Source organism: Sciurus vulgaris, assembly GCF_902686455.1.
Source record: "Sciurus vulgaris genome assembly, chromosome: 4".
Lineage (NCBI taxonomy): Eukaryota > Metazoa > Chordata > Mammalia > Rodentia > Sciuridae > Sciurus > Sciurus vulgaris.
This window is the reverse complement of record NC_136464.1, coordinates 84,969,552-84,986,623: the sequence shown is the minus strand read 5'-3', so window position 1 is coordinate 84,986,623 and position 17,072 is coordinate 84,969,552.

Here is a 17,072-nt window from a genome sequence, read left to right as displayed (position 1 = left end):
GATCAATCTGTCTTGACAGAAGGTTTAATCTCCTTGATTTGACTACTGCCTGTCTGATGCAGGGCCCATGTAAAAATGCCAAGGGTCCTTTAAGCAGTCCCTGGAGGATGCAAACTGCAGGCTAGTGGCACAGATTCTAGCACAAATATGCTCCAATCAAGTGAATGGAAAGGATGAAACATGATGAACACAGTTTTCCAGGGCATATATTATCTTGTAACATGCATCATGACAAAGGAGAGGAATATTACAAAGCTTCAAAACTAAATGCAAAAAGGAAGAAGTAAGGACATTCTGTGAAGGACTAAATGCAAAAAAGGAAGGAAGTAAGGACATTTCTGTGGGACAGAAAAACATTGCTGTGTTGGAGATGAAAACCAAGTTCAATGAACAGACACTAAAAAAATTGTCATTGTTAATGTTCTCCCACAAAATACCAGGAAATTTCTTCAGCTTCAAACTACTATACCAATACAACAGGAAAGAATTGTGAGATCATTTGGTAATCAAAGATAATTACTGACAATGACTCAGGTTGCAAAGGACAGGAATGCCCTTGCAAATTCTAGGATCTATTCTGTTTTCTTGCAAGGGACAGCCATACACTTATGTTGATTTGGCTCTTCTGGCACATGACCTCTGAGAAAAAGCTTTCCTTACTCCACAGCACCTATACTCAAGCACTTAAACTTAAACAAGTAGAAATTTGGAAGTGCAGCACTGAATGATGACTCTCAAAGTAAAGACTGCACCACAACATCAGAGATCTAAAGAAAAAAAAAATCTCTGCTAAAATACAAATATGAAAACCCAATGTGGGCGAATCCTGAATTTTAAAAGCAGAAAAATTTGAAAAATAACTGAAGATGTGATGGGATTTACCTACCATTAAAAATAGAATCTAAAGCATTTCCAAAATACAAAATTCTTTTTTATTGGAATTTTCTTATATCCAGAACAAACATGCTGCATACCCAATGTCTTTAAATGCAAGTTCTTTCAAAACTGTTTTCTTGTATCTTACTTACCCTTCAAAACACAATCATAAAATCCCAGAACCATGGCAAAGATGAGAACACCACATTCTTCACCCAAATCTACACAGCATGGCTCCAGACATCCATCAAATCAACAAAAGTCTGTAAAAATCTTCATTTAAATTGAGGCTGGGCCTGCAATGATTACAGGGAAACCAGTTTTAAAATACCTACTGTGCCTCCTGAGTGATATAAGCAGAAACTAAGATATGTATTCAGTACCAATTCAGTCAATTTCTTAATGGAATAATATCTTCCCAATGCACAACACAACATACTGAGAAAATGCAATGCCAAAATCAGCTCTCTTTTGTCATCAACTCTAGGCTTCCCAGCTGATATTAAGGTTGACATGAAACCAGCCCAGGTGTACAAGTCCAATTCATTTTCAGAGAGCCTGATAGTGTGCCCCAGAAGTCTACTGCTTCCAAAACAGTACTGAAGTTGACATTTTGAATTTCATACCATTAAATACAGGTGAGCAACTTGCTTTTTCAAGTACTTGCTGATTAAATTCCCTCTTCAGCATTTTTGTGAATATCATATAACCTCTCAGTTCCTGAAAGTTGTCTCATCTCCAGGAATGCCTAGTCTTAAGCAATTCAGGTCATGGAAGGAGCACTGCTGATTTCTACCACAATGCCATGTGGAAAATTGTTATTAGAATGAACTTCTACTTAAAACTGCTACTTTTCTAACTGTTTTATTCACTTAATCCAACAGAGTAGAAAATGTTGACAATTTGGAGGGTTGCCATTGTCTGAAGAGGCTGACTGGATCCTCTTCCAGTCAGACTCTGTGAAATGCTGGACTGGAAAACCATACCAAGATGAAAGCAAACACACCTAATGAATTTTTAATTTCATATTTGAAAACAATCTTACCAGAATCCTTCATTTGCATGAAAGATCCACAGTCTTCAAGCGAGGGTGTCATGAGAGAAAGATTTATGCATGTCTATTTAAGGAAGAAAACAGTTGTAGTTAATTACTAAACGGATAATTTTTGCAGGGGTCCATGGAGGCCAGGGCCAAGGAGAGGCAGGCACACGTGGAAAAAAACATGTGCTCAGGTCATTATTATATAGGGAGATTATTGGGTTCATTCAAATTTAAACCCCAAGTCCTTGAAATGATCAATTCAGATAATTCCCATACTGCTTCCTCATCCTGGAATTTTTTTTTTCAAAATTTCTAACCTGGTCACAGTCATGGAACAAGCTGGCAAGTAAGTCAGGTTGCCTGCATCTCGGAGGTAGGAGGCAGGCACCCAACCCTCCTGCCTTGCAGAGCTAGGCGGTGGGCACCTAAGCCGCCCAACCACCAGCAGAAGACAGATGCCAACACTGAGGGACCCGCCTGACCCCTGCACCGAGGATGGGCGAGGTCACTGGTCGGTCGCCATTGCAGAGCAACCTGGCAGAAGAGCCAGCCCGCCTGCATCTCAGAGCTAGCCAGAGGCTTCCTTATAGGCTGGTGCAGGCATTTTGAATTATTCCTGAGGGCATGGCCATCATCATTGGGAGGGCAGCTCCCTTCCTGAGACACCTACAGGAAGCTAGAGGAACTTTGACAAGACCCAGGAGTCAAGAAGAGGATTATTGAGTGACTCCAGAACAACTCAGAGTCACCAGGTGAGTTTCTCCCACTGGTCAGGCTCCCCAGATGGGGCAGTAGCACTGAAACACAGGGAACTTCATGTAATAGAGTGGCCCACTGAGACTCCCCTGCTGAAGCCGAGAACCCAATCAACCGGGAGCATTGCAGAGGAGGGCCACACAGTGAGAGACTTCAATGCAGAGTGAGGGCCAGAGGCCCAGGCAGTAGCTCTGGTCCCCAAGGAATGTAGCAGACAAGGGCCACTCAGCAAGGGAGTCCCTTGCAGGGCCAGGCTTCCCAGCCCAGGCAGTAGGTCAGGACCCCTGGGAAAATCGCAGAGGAGGGCTTCGCAGTCCAGGTGGTATTTCTGCACCAAAGGGAACTTCTCAGAGGGGAGGTGACAAGTGAAACTTCCCCTCTGGGTGAGTCTTTGCCACTGGGCAAAGCTTTCCCACCAGGGCAGTAGAACCAGAGACACAGGCACAGATCAGATATGCCCCAGTCTGCAGTCTGGTCCACCCTTGACTTACCATTAGTTAACAAGTGGAGGCACCTCAGCCCACTGACAGGGAATACACTCCACCTGAAGGCCACCACCCCTAGAGGGGCAGATTCCTAGTGGAGCACTGTATTATCAACTTCCTCCATAATTTCAGGCTACTGAAGGCTAAGAGGTTATTGAATATCTATAGAGACAATATTAGTCAATAGAGGAAATCTGCAATATCCCAGAGTTTCACTACTAGAGGGGTAGATCCTGAGCAATATGAGTAAACAAGGGAATGACAGCATGGCAGAAGAAATGTCAGAAAGGTAGTTCAGAATGTACATAATTAAAATGATCAGGGAATCAAATGAGGAAATGAAAGAGCAAATACAGGCACTGAATGAAGAGATGAAAGAGCAAATGCAGGCAATGAATGATTGCACCAATAGATAGTTAAAAGAGCAAATACAGGAAGGAAAAGATCATTTCAATAAAGAGAGATACTGAGAAAAAAAAAACAAACAGAAATCCTTTAAATGAAGGAAACAATAAACCAAATTAAAAACTCCATAGAAAGCATAACCAATATGAGAGAACATCTGGAAGACAGAACCTCAGATATTGAAGACAAAATATTTAATCTTGAAAACAAAATTGACCAAACAGAGAAGATGGTAAGAAATCATGAACACAATCTACAAGAACTATGGAATTTCATGAAAAGGCCAAATTTAAGAATTATTGGGATTGAGGAAGGCTTAGAGAAACAAACCAAAGGAATGAACACACTATTCAATGAAATAATAACATAAAATTTTGCACATCTAAAGAAAGAAATGGAAAATCAAGTACAAGAGGCTTAGAGGACTTTAAATACACAAAATTGCAATAGACCCACACCAAGTCACATTAATGAAAATACCTAACATACAAAATAAAGATAGAATTTTAAAGACTGTGAGAGAAAAGAATCAAATTACATTCAGGAGGAAACCAATACGGATATCAGTAGATTTTTCATTCAAGACCCTAAATGCTGGAAGGGCATGGAACAACATTTTTCAGGCTCTGAAAGAAAATGGATGCCAACCAAGAATCTTATACCCAGCAAAACTTACCTTCAGATTTGATGACAAAATAAAATCCTTCCGTGATAAACAAAAGCTAAAAGAATTTACAAAAATAAAGCCATCATTACAGAACATTCTCAGCAAAATATTTCATGAGGAAGAGATGGAAAACATTGATGTAAATCAGCAAAGGGAGGAGCTACCCTAAAGGAACAACCAAATAAAAATCAAGTCATGTCAAAAAACAAAAATGAGCCAAATGCCCGGGAATACAAATCATATCTCAATAATAACCCTGAATGTTAACGGCCTGAGCTCATCAATCAAAAGACATACACTGGCAGATTGGATTAAAAAGGAAGATCCAAATTTACTGCCTAAAAGAGACTCATCTCATAGAAAGAGATACAACAGATTAAAGGTGAAAGGATGGGGAAAAACATACCATGCATATGGACACAGGAAAAAAGCCGGAGAATCCATCCTCATATCAGATAATGTGGACTTCAAGCCAAAGTTAGTCAGAAGGGATACAGAAGGACATTTCATACTGCTTATGGGAAGCATAAATCAGCAAGACATAACAATCATAAATATCTATGCCCCAAACAGTGGCTCATCCATATACGTCAAATAAATCCTTCTGAATGCCAGAAATCAAATAGACCACAACACAATAATACTAGTTGATTTTAATACCCCTCTCTCACCACTGGACAGATCCTCCAAACAAAAATTGAACAAGGAATCCATAGATCCCAATAACACAATCAATAATTTAGACTTAACAAACATTTGTGGAATACACCATAAAACAAAGAGCAAATACCCTTTCTTCTCAGCAACACATGGATCCTTCTCTAAAATAGACCATATTTCATGCCACAAAGCTAATGTGACAGAAAGATACTGTTAGCAAATAAAAGAAGATAGAGATAATAACTTGTAATCTATCAGATCACAATTGATTAAAATTAGAACTGACAGAGTATAAAACAGAAAAGAAATAAATGAGAGTAAAAAAACATTATCTAGACCAACACCTGGAGATTAAATAATATGCTATTGTATGATGAATGGATAACAGAAGACATCAGATAGGAAATTAAAATGTCTTAGAGGTAAATGAGAACAAAGAAATATCAAAATCTCTGGGACACTATTAAAGCAGTACTTAGATGAAAATTTATTTCATGGAGAGCATTCAAGAAAAGAAAAAAAAAAGCAACAAATAAATGACCTAACACTACCATTCAAAGCCCTAGAAAAAGAAGAACAAACAAACACCAAAAGTAGTAGAGGACAGGAAATAGTTAAAATCAGAGCTGACATCAATTAAATTGAAACAAAAGAAACAATTGAAAAAATTGAAAAAATAAACAAAATAAATAAACCCTTAGCAACACTAACAAAGAGAAGGAGAGAGAAAACCCAAATTACTAAAATTCGGAATTAACAAAGAAGTATCACAATAGACATGAGTGAAATACAAACATAATTAGAGGCTATTTTGAAAATCTATACTCCAACAAAATAGAAAATCTTGAAGACATCAACAGGTTTCTAGAGACATATGAAATACCTACACTGAACCAGGAGGACACACACAAATTAAACAGATCAATTTCAAACAATGAAATAGAAGTCATCAAAAGCCTACCAACAAAGAAAAGTCTGGACCAGATGAGTTCTCAGCCAAGTTCTACAAAACATTTAAAGAAGAGCTCATTCCAATATTCCTCAAAGTATTCCATAAAATAGAAGAGAAGGGAACCCGCCCAAACTCATTCTATGAGGCCAATGTCACCCTGGTACCTAAACCAGACAGAGACACATCAAGGAAAAAAAATTTCAGACCTATATCCTTAATGAACACTGAAGCAAAATTCTCAACAAATCATAGCAAATCACATACAAAAATATATTAAAAAGATAGTGCCATGATCAAGTGAGTTTTATCCCAGAGATGCAAGGTTAGTTCAACATTGGGAAATCAATAAATGTTATTCACCATATTAACAGACTTAAAGTCAGGAATCACATGATTATTTTGATTAATGCAGAAAAGCATTTGATAAAATAGAGCATCATTTCATGCTCAAAACACTACAAAAAAATAGGGATAGTGGGAACATTCCTTAATATTTAAAGGCCATTTATGCTAAGCCCATGGAAATATCATTCTAAATGGTGAAAAACTGAAAACATTCCCCCTAAAAACTGGAACAAGGCAGGGATGCCCTCTTTCACCACTTTGATTCAACATTGTCCTTGAAACTCTAGCCAGAGCATTTAGAAAGACCAAGGAAATTAAAGGGATACAAATAGGAAAAGAAGACCTCAAACTATCCCTATTTGCTCATGAAGTGATTATATATAGAGAGAGGGGAACCAGAAAATTTCACCAGAAAACTTTTAGAACTCATAAGTGAATTCAGTAAAGTAGCAGGATATAAGATCAATGCTCATAAATCCAATGTATTTTTATATATGTGATGAATCTTCAGAAAGAGAAGGTAGGAAAACTACCCCATTCACAATAGCTTCAAAAAAATAATAAAATACTTGGGAATCAATCTAACAAAAGAGGTGAAAGACCTCTACAATGAGAAATACAGAACACTAAAGAAAGAAATTAAAGAAAACCTTAGAAGATGGAAAGATCTCTCATGTTCTTGGATAGGCAGAATTAATATTGTCAAAATGGCCAAACTACCAAAAGTGCTATACAGATTCAATGCAATTCCAATTAAAATCTCAATGATGTACCTCACAGATACAGAGCAAGAAATCATGAAATTCATGTGGAAGAATACGAAACTCAGAATAGCTAAAGCAATCCTTAGCAGGAAGAGTGAAGCAGGGGGTATCGCAATACCAGAACCTCAACTATACTAAAAAGCAATAATAACATAAAACACATGGTATTGGCACCAAAAGAGACAGGTAGATGAATGGTACAGAATAGAGGATAGGAACACAAATCCAAATAAATACCATTTTCTCATACTAGACAAAGGTGCCAAAAATATGCAATGGAGAAAAGATAGCCTTTTCAACAAATGGTGCTGAGAAAATTGGAAATCCATATGCAACAGTATGAACAGTATCCTATCTCTCACCCTGTACAAAATTTCAACTCAAAATGGATCAAGGACCTTGAATTCGGACCAGAGACCCTGCATCTTATAGAAGAAAAAGTAGGTCCAAATCTTCAACTTGTTGGCTTAGGATCAGACTTCCTTAACGGGACTCCCATAGCACAAGAAATAAAAGCAAGAATCAATAACTGTGATAGATTCAAACTAAATAGCTTTCTCTCAGAAAAGGAAACTATCAGCAATGGGAAGAGAGAGACTACAGAGTGGAAGAAAATCTTTGCCACTCACACTTCAGATACAGCACTAATTTCCAGAATATATAAAGAAATAAAAAAACTCTTCAAGAATACAAATAACCCAATCAACTAATGGGTTAAGGAAATGAACAGACACTTTACAGAAGATATACAAGCAATCAAAAGACATATGAAAAAATGTTCAACATCTTTAGTAATAAGAGAAATGCAAATCAAACTACCCTAAGATTCCATCTCACCCCAATTAGAATGGCAATTATCAAGAATACTAGCAACAATAGGTGTTCGCAAGGATGTGGGGAAAAAGGTACACTCATACATTGCTGGTGGGGTTGCAAATTAGTGCAGCCACTCTGGAAAGCAGCGTAGAGATTCCTTAGAAAACTTGGAATGGATCCACTATTTGACCCAGCTATCCCACTCCTAGGCCTATACCCAAAGGACATAAAATCAGCAAATTATAGATATATGGCCACATCAATGTTCATAGCTGCTCAATTTACAATAGCCAGATTGTGGAACAAACCTAGATCCCCTCAATGGATGAATGGGTAAAGAAACTTTGATATAATATATATATATATATTATATCAAAGTTTCTTTATATATATATATGCAATGGAATATTACTGAGCCATAAATAATAACAAAATTATGGCATTGCAGGCAAATGGATGAAATTGGAGAATATCAGCCTAAGTGAGATAAGCCAATCTCAAAATACCAAAGGACGAATGACCTCACTAATAAGCAGATGATGACACATATTGGGGATGGTAGGGGGCAAGAATGGAGGGAGAAGGGACTGTGTAGAGGGAATAGAGGGATGAGAGGGGTGGGGGAAGGGAAAAATAACAGATTGAATCAAAAACTGTTACCCTGGGTAAATGTATGATTACACACATGGTATGTCTCTATTTCATGTACAAAAGAGAACAAGATGTATCCTATTTATTTACAATAAAAATAAAATTTAAAAATTCTAACTAGCAGATATCTGGGCAAAACAACAAACCAGTGGAGGTGCTCGATGTTCCCAATTATTTCAGTTAAGGAGGAGGCTGAGGCAGGAGGTTCTTCAGGACAAAATCAGTTTCCCTAAATTAGGCAAGGATTAAGCGACATATCCGCACTCTGTCTGTAAACAAAAGTGTGCAAATGGATGAGGTGATGACTCACTGGATTCATTGATACAATATGTGCTTAAAGAATTAAAAACTGTAAAGCGATACTGAATTTTCATACATCCTGTGATTGTTTTTGCAGCAAATCTCAAGAATCATTGCACTGAGATTAGTTCCAGAAAGTTATTTCCACTGGACTCTCCATCATACAAAATCCTGCTACCTTGGTTTTGGTCCCTCTCAAAGAAATGTCTAAATTGATCACCAGCAATCTTGAGAAATCAGCAGTAAAGAAGAGACACTTAAAATATTCAAAGTCAAAAAGGGCTGGCCATCCAGCAACTTGGAATTGAAGGGCAAGGGAATCCAGGTTGAGGTAGAGGTAGGAATGTGCACATTATTTCTCTCTGCAGTGGGTGTTTCTGGGCCATGGCAACATGGCTTCAATGAATGCCTGCTGTAACATCCTGGCTGCTCTGCAGATACTGCCTGATATCACTGAAAGATGGTAAGACAGCACGATGGCCTCATGGTTCTCATGGCAAGCAGAGATGCTTCTCCTCCTGATCTCTTCAGAAAATAATTTGAGTGTCAGCTCGGCTATGATGGTAAGAGGGAAGAGGGAGGGTATGGGTCCCCTCAGCCTACTGTTCTCAAGAAATGATGTATCCTAAATTCTTCGCCCAGGAAGCAGAGGAACCAGGGTGTGTTGGGAGCGTAGCCCCTATGGGCTGTGAGTGATCCATTCCCTCCAGTGCAAAGAGATTTCATTGAAGCCTGCCAGCCTGCCACTACCCGCAGTCCCCACTAGGAGGCACTGTCCACATTTGCTACAGCAGGTATCACGGGCAACATGACCACCCATGTGCTGCAGCAGGCAATTGGCCCCACTGGAACTACTGGACTTGGAAGGAACAGACGGGTTCAGAAGGGCACAAGGGTCACCCAGCCTAGAATGGGCCCCAGCCTCATTGCCCTCCGAATCTGCTCCTTTTGGTCTGGGTTCACTTGGAAATTTGCCCAGTCAGGTACCTGGCCTAGGGCCCTTACCAGTGAAATGGAATAGAATTTTGACACCTGAGTGTGGGGAATCATCAAGTACAGCTGGGTAGATTCAGTGATGACTGGATTATCAAATGGATACAAACTCTTGTGGGGTTCCCCCCATTTTTCTTGAATGTCCAAACACATGAGAGCTAGAATCTTTGAAGTGTGACTTCTAAGTGCAAGTGTATGTGCTGTGATGCCTAGTGAGGAAAGGAGGGAGCAAATCACTGAGCACATGTGATGGAGGCCAATTAAGTCTAGCTAGCAAGGAGAAATGTTCTGTGCACACTCCACCTGCCAGTACCCACTTGCTTTGCTGCTGTTGGCCCTCAACCAGGCTGCACTCTGAAACTCTCTTGGGAGGAGTTTCCAAGTGGCCCTTGAACTCTTATTTTAGAGGTAGAAATATCTGGCCAATCTGTCCTTGAGAGAATTGTTCATCCTCTTGTACTGACTTCTGCCTGTCTGACAAAGGACCCTCTGTGGCAATGTTAAGGGTTCTTTTAGCATCCCCTGGAGGATGCATACTACAGACTAGTACCAAAGATACTGGCACAAAGATGCTCCAATAAAATGAATGTGATGGATTGAACAAGGACCTGAGAGTGACCTGGTGAACTGATTTTTCCAGAGCATAATATTATCTTGTAACATGCATCATGATGAAAGAGAGGAAGGTAACAAAACCTCAAAGCTAAATATCAAACAAGGGAAGAGCTAAGGACTTTCAGAGGGGTGTTGGAGATGAAAACCAATATCAGTGAACAGACACTAAATAGTTTTCATTGTTAATGGTCTCACAGAAAATACCAGGACATTTCTTTAGCGTCAAACTACTATACCAATACAACAGGAAGGAATTGTGAAATCATTTGGTAGGCAAAGATAATTATAGACAATAACTCAGCTTACAAAGGGCACGAATGCCCTTGCAAATTCTAGGACCTATCCTGTTGTTTGCAATGGATGGCTCTTTACACGTATGCTGATTTGGCTTTTCTGGCACACATCCTCTGAGGAAAGGCTTTCCTTACTCCACAGCACCTACACACAAACACTTAAACAAGTAGATGTTTGAAAGTGCAGCACTGAATGATGGCTCTCCAAATAAGGAGTGCACCTGAATATCAGAGATAAAATGAAAAATTGTCTCCTAAAACACAAAAATAAAAACCCAATATGAGCGAATCCTGAAATTCAAAACAGGCAGTTTTAAAGAATAACTAAGATGTGATGGAAGTTACGTATCATGAAAAAAAAAGGATTCAAAGTATTTTGAAAACACAAATCCTTTTTTATTGTAATTTTCTTATAGCCACTACAAACATGCCACATACCCAATGTCTTGATTTCAATCTCTATATGTAATTTCTTTCAAAAAGTTGTTCTTATAACTTTCATTACCATACAAAGCACAAACAAAAAATTCCCAGAACAATGGCAAAGATGAGAATACTGCATTCTTTACCCAAATCTACATAGCATGGCTTCTGAACAACCATCAAATCAACAAAAGTCTATAGAAATGCTTCATTTGCATTGAGGCTCAACTTCAAAACAGTTTTAAATACCCAGTGTGTCTCCTGAGTGATATCAGCAGAAAATAAGATATGTATTCAGCACAAGTTTACTCTATTTCTTAATGGAATAATATCTTCCCAATGCACATCACAATAGATTGAGAAAATGCAGTGCCATGAGCAACTCTTTTTTGTCATCACATCTACGTTTCCCTACTGACATTTTGGTTTACATAGAACTGGCCCAGGTGTACATATCCAATTCATTTCAGATACCCTGAGTGTGTGGCTCAAAAATCTACTACTTCCCAAACACTGCTGACATTTTGAGTTCATGCCTTTAAATATAGGTGAGCACCTTTTTTCTTCAAGCACCTTTTTTCTTGCTGATTAAATCCCCACTTCAGGATTTTTGTGAGTATCATAAAACCCATCAGTTCCTTATACTTGTCTAATCTCCAGGAATGCCTATTCTTAAGTAGTCCAGTCCACATGAGGGGCACTGCTGATTTCTACAACAGTGTCATGCTGAAAACTCTCATTGGAATTGACTTCTACTTAGAAGTGTTCAGTTTCCAACTGTGTTCTATTCACTTGATTAAACAGAGGAGAAAACATTGCAAATAGGTGGGTTGGCATTATCTGAAGAGGCTGATATGGTAGGTGCCTGGATCCTTTTCTGGTTCAAACTTTACAACCACAATCAATTCCTATTTGTCACACACTGCCTCCTCCTCATCCTCCTGGAATTTTTCTTTCAAAAAGTCTAACCAGAGGATATCTGAGCAAAACAAACAACCCAGTGGTGGTGCTGAATTTTTCCCAATTATTTTAGGTATATGGGAGACTGAGGAAGGAGTCTGTCCAGGGCAAAGAGAGTTCCCTTAAATTAGAGAAGGCCTCAGAAAATTAGCAAGATCCTGTCAATATATATAAATAGACAAAGGGAAGAGGTGATGGGTCCCTGGCTCAGTGACCCAAGTTACAATATGTGCTGGCAGAATAAAACAAATAAAACAACAGCAAATTGTCATACTTCCTGTGGTGGTGTTTGCAGCAAATCTTTTCAAGAATCATTGCCCTGAGATTAGGTCCGGGAAGTTCCTTCCATTGAACTGCCCATCATTCAAAATCCTGCTACACTGGTTTTGATCCTTCTCAAAGAAATGCCTAAGTTGGTTAAGAGTAAAATAATAGCAAAATAGAAGGTAGCTAAGATATTCATAGTTGAAAGGGCTGGCATCCTGCAACATGAGATTGAAAGGCAAGGAAATTCCTGGATCAGGAGAATCCTGGCTCTGCACTTTGTTTCTATTTGCAGGAAGTGTTTCTGGACCTTTGGCAACATGGGTACAAATGAGTGCCTGTTGTGACATCCTGGCCTCTCTGCAGATACCACCTGATGTCACAGAAAGGCAGAATGGTAGCAGGATGATGTCATGGTTCCATGGTCGCCAAAGATACTTCTGCTTCTGGTCACTTAAGAAAATGATTTAAGTCAAGCACCAGCTCAGTTGCAATGGTGATAGGGAAGAGTAAGAGATAGAGTCTCTGGAGGCTACTGTTTTCAAGAAATGTGATGCTAACTTCTTCACCCAGGAGCAGAGGCACCAGGGTGTGTTAGAGGCACAGCCATGTAGGCCTATGGGCAATCAAACTTCCTCCAGTGCCAGGGACCCCCTTGAAACCTGAGAGACTTTTAGGTTGCACTGTCCATGGTTGGCCACACCAGGCATCAAGGCCACATAACCAACCAGTGTTGGCTGCATGCAATTGGCCCCCAACAGGACTACTGGACCTGGGAGTGTCAGATGGGTTCAGAAGGGCATGAAGATCACTGAGCCTAACAGGGGCCCTAGCTTTATTTTCCCCTAAATCCACTGCTACAGGTCTGGACACACTTGGGATTTCACCCAGTTTGGTAACTGGTATAGAGCCTTATCAGCAAAATGGAATGATGGCTGTTGGCAACTGCAGGGCAGCATCCAGTGCAGCTGGGTGGATTCAGTGATGACTAAATTGGGAAATGTTCACAAGCTCTACTGGGGTTCCCCTTATTCCCCTTGAATGTACAAACACATGAGGGGTGGAATCTGTCAAGTTTGACTTCTGAGTAGAGATGGGTGTTTGCTGTGTTGCCTAGTGAAGAAAGGAGGGATTGAATCACTGAGCACATGTGATGGAGCTCAGGAAAGAGCTAGCAAGGGAGGCAGATATTCTGTACACACTCCATCTGCCAGTACCCACTTGCTTTGCTGCTGGTCCATAACTAGGCTACACTCTGAAATTCTCCTGGTAGAAGTTTCAAAGGGCATTTGAACTCACCTTTTAGAGGCAGAAACATATGGCCAATCTGTCTTGGTAGAAGGGTTCATCCTCTTGCACTGACTACTACCTGTCTGACATGGGCCCTCTGTAAAAATGCCAAGGTTCTTTTAGCAGCCCCTGGAGGATGCAGAATACAGGCTAGTGCCACAGATCCTGGCACAAAGATGCTCCAATAAAGTGAATGTGATGGATGAATCAAGGGCCTGACAGTGACATGATGAACACAATTTCCAGAACATAATATCATCTTGTAATATGCATCATGATGAAATAGAAGAATGTTACAAAGCTTCAAAACTGAATATGAAAAAATAAAAGTGCTAAGGACATTCTGTGGGGCAGTAAGACAGAGGGGTTTTGGAGGTGAAAACCAACTTCAGTGAACAGACAAAAATATTGTCATTGCTAATGATCTCCCCCAAAATACCAGGTCATTTCTTCACCTTCAAACTACTGCACCAATGTGACACTAAAGAAGTGTGAGATCATTCATTAAAAAAACAAAATTACTGACAATAACTCCACTTGCAAAGGACCCGAATGGTTTTGCAATTCATTGGACCTATCCTGTTGTGTGCAAAGGACAGCTGTTTACACTTATGCTGATTTATCTTTTTTGTCACCAAACCTCTGAGGAAAATCTTTCCTTACTCCACAGCACCTACCCAGAAGTGCTTAAACAAGTAGAAATTTGGAAGTGCAGCACTGAATGATGGCTCTCAAAATAAAGTGTGTACCTGAATATCAGAGATGAAATGATAAATTGTCTGCTAAAATACAAAAATGAAAACCCAATATGGACACATCCTGAATTTAAAAAGCTGAAAATTTTAAAGAATAACCAAAGATGTGATGGGAGGTACCTACCACAAAAAATAGAATCTACAGCATTTCCAAAATACAAAATCCTTTTTTTATTGTAATGTTCTTATATCCAACACAAACATGCTGATACCCAATGTCTCTGATTTCTTTCTTTAAATGTGAGTTCTTAAAAAAGTTGTTCCTGTATCATAACTTACCCTAAAAAGCACAAACAAAACATTCACAGAACCATGGCAAATATGAAAATACCATATCCTTCACCCAAATCTAAACAGCATGGCTTTTGAACATCCATCAAATCAACAAAAGTCTTTAAAAACCTTCATTAAAATTGGGACTGAACCGCCAATGATATAGGAAATTCAGTTTAAAATACCCATTGTGCATCCTGAGTGACATCAGCAAAAAATAAGACATGTATTCAGCACCAATTCACTCAAATTCATAAAGGAATTATATCATCAAATGCACAGTACAAAGACTGAAAAATTCAGTGCCAAAAGCAACTCTCTTTTGCCATCACCTTTAGGTTTCCAAGTTGACATTTCCCATTGATATGGTACCAGTAAAGGTGTAAAAGTCCAATTCATTTGCAGAAAGCCTGGAGTGTATCCATATGTCTACTCTCCCAAACACTTCTGCAGTTGACATTTTGAATTTCATGCTATTAAATACAGGTGAGCTCGTTTCTTCTTCAAGAGGTTGCTGATTAAATCCCCACTTCAGCATTTTTGTATCATATAATCTGTCAATTCCTGATAGTTGTCTCATCTCCAGGAAAGCCTAGTCTTAAGCAATCCAGATCACTGGGGGAGCACTGCTAATTCCTAACAGAGTGGCATGCTGAAAACTGTCATTGGAATGAACTTCAACTTAAAAGTGCTACTTTTTCAACTGTGTTCTATTCACTTGATTTAACAGAGGAGAAAATGTTGAGGAATTGAAGGGTTGGCATTATCTGAAGAGGCTGAGTATGGTGAGCAACTGGATCCTCTTCTGGCCTGACTGAAATGCTTGACTGGAAAACCATCTCAAAGTAAACTAAAAACATTCTAATAAATTTTTAATTTCACATTTAAAAAAAATTCTGCCAGAATCCTTAGATGCATGAAAAGTCCCACAGTCTTCAAGAGTGGGTGTCATGAGAGAAAGATTTATTCCTATCTATTCAAGGAGGAAAATGGTTGTAGCTAAACACTGAGTAGACAATTTTCCTAGTGATCCCCAGGGGCCTGAGGCAGGAGAGGAAGGCATATGTGGGAAAATTTATGTGCTCAGGTCATTTTTATAAAAGAAGATTTCTGGGGTTATTCAAACCTGAACACCAAGCCTTTATGACCACAATAAATTCCTATTGGTTCCACACTGCCTCCTCCTCCTGGAATATTCCTTTCAAAAATTCTAAGCAGCAGAGATATGAGCAAAACACATGGACCCATGGAGGTGCTGACTTTTCCCAATTATTTCAGGTATGGGGGAGGCTGAGGAAGATTCTTCAGGGCAAAGTCAGTTTTCCAAAATTAGGAAAGGCCTAAGCAACATAGCTACATCCTGTCTCTAAATATAAATATGTACAAGGAAGAGGTGACAGCTCACTGAATTAGTGGCCACAGGTACAATACATGTTAGCAGAATTTAAAAAAAATAAATGGGCACCAAATTTTCATACTTGCTGTGGTTTTGTTTGCAGCAAATCTTCTAAAGAATCATTACACACAGCTTAGGTTTAGAAAGTTACTTCCATTGAACTGTCCATCATTCAAAATCCTGATACCCTGGTTTCGATCCTTCTCAAAGAAATGCCTAAGTTAGTTATCAGTGATCCTGTGAAATGAGAGCAAAAGAGGAAACACCTCAGATATTCAAGTCTAAAGGACTGGCATCCAGCAACTTGTGATTGAAGGGCGAGGAGATTCCAGGCTCATGTAGGGGAGTGCACTTTTTTTTTTTCTCTCTGCAGGGGGTGTTCCTGGTCTTGCACAACATGGGTTCAAATGAGTGCCTGCTGTGGCATCCTGGCTGCTCTGAAGATACCGCCTTATGTCACAGAAAGGCAGAATGACAGCATGACAAAATCATAGTACCCATGGTAACCAGAGATGCTTCCACTCCTGGAAGCTTCAGACAATGTTTTAAGTCAAGCTCTGGCACAACAGTGAGTGTAAGAGTGAAGAGTTAGGGGGCGAGTCCCAGGAGGCTACTCTTATCAGGCAATTCGATCCTAACAACCTCACTGAGGAGCAAAGGAGCCAGAATGTATTGTTGGCACAGCTTCGTGGGCCTTGGGCGATCCAGCTGCCTCCATTGCCAAGGGACCCCACTGAACCCTGACAGCCTGCACTATTCTGCAGGCCCACTAGGTGGCGCGGTCCACATTTGGCCACACCAGGCATCATGTTCGCATGGCCACCCAAGTTTTGTCGCAGGCAATTGGCACCACCAGGACTACTGGAACTGGGAGAGATGGATGGTTTCAGAAAGACGGGAGGATCACCCAGCCTAGCAAGGGCCCCAGTGGCATTGGCCTCCAAATTTGCTTCTCCCAGTCTGGGCTCACTTGGAATTTTGCTCAGTCAGGTACCTGTTGTAGGGTCTTACCAGCAAAATGGAATGATGGCTGTTGACAGCTGATGGCAGGAGAGCTTCCAGTGCAGCTGAATGTATTCCATGATGACTGA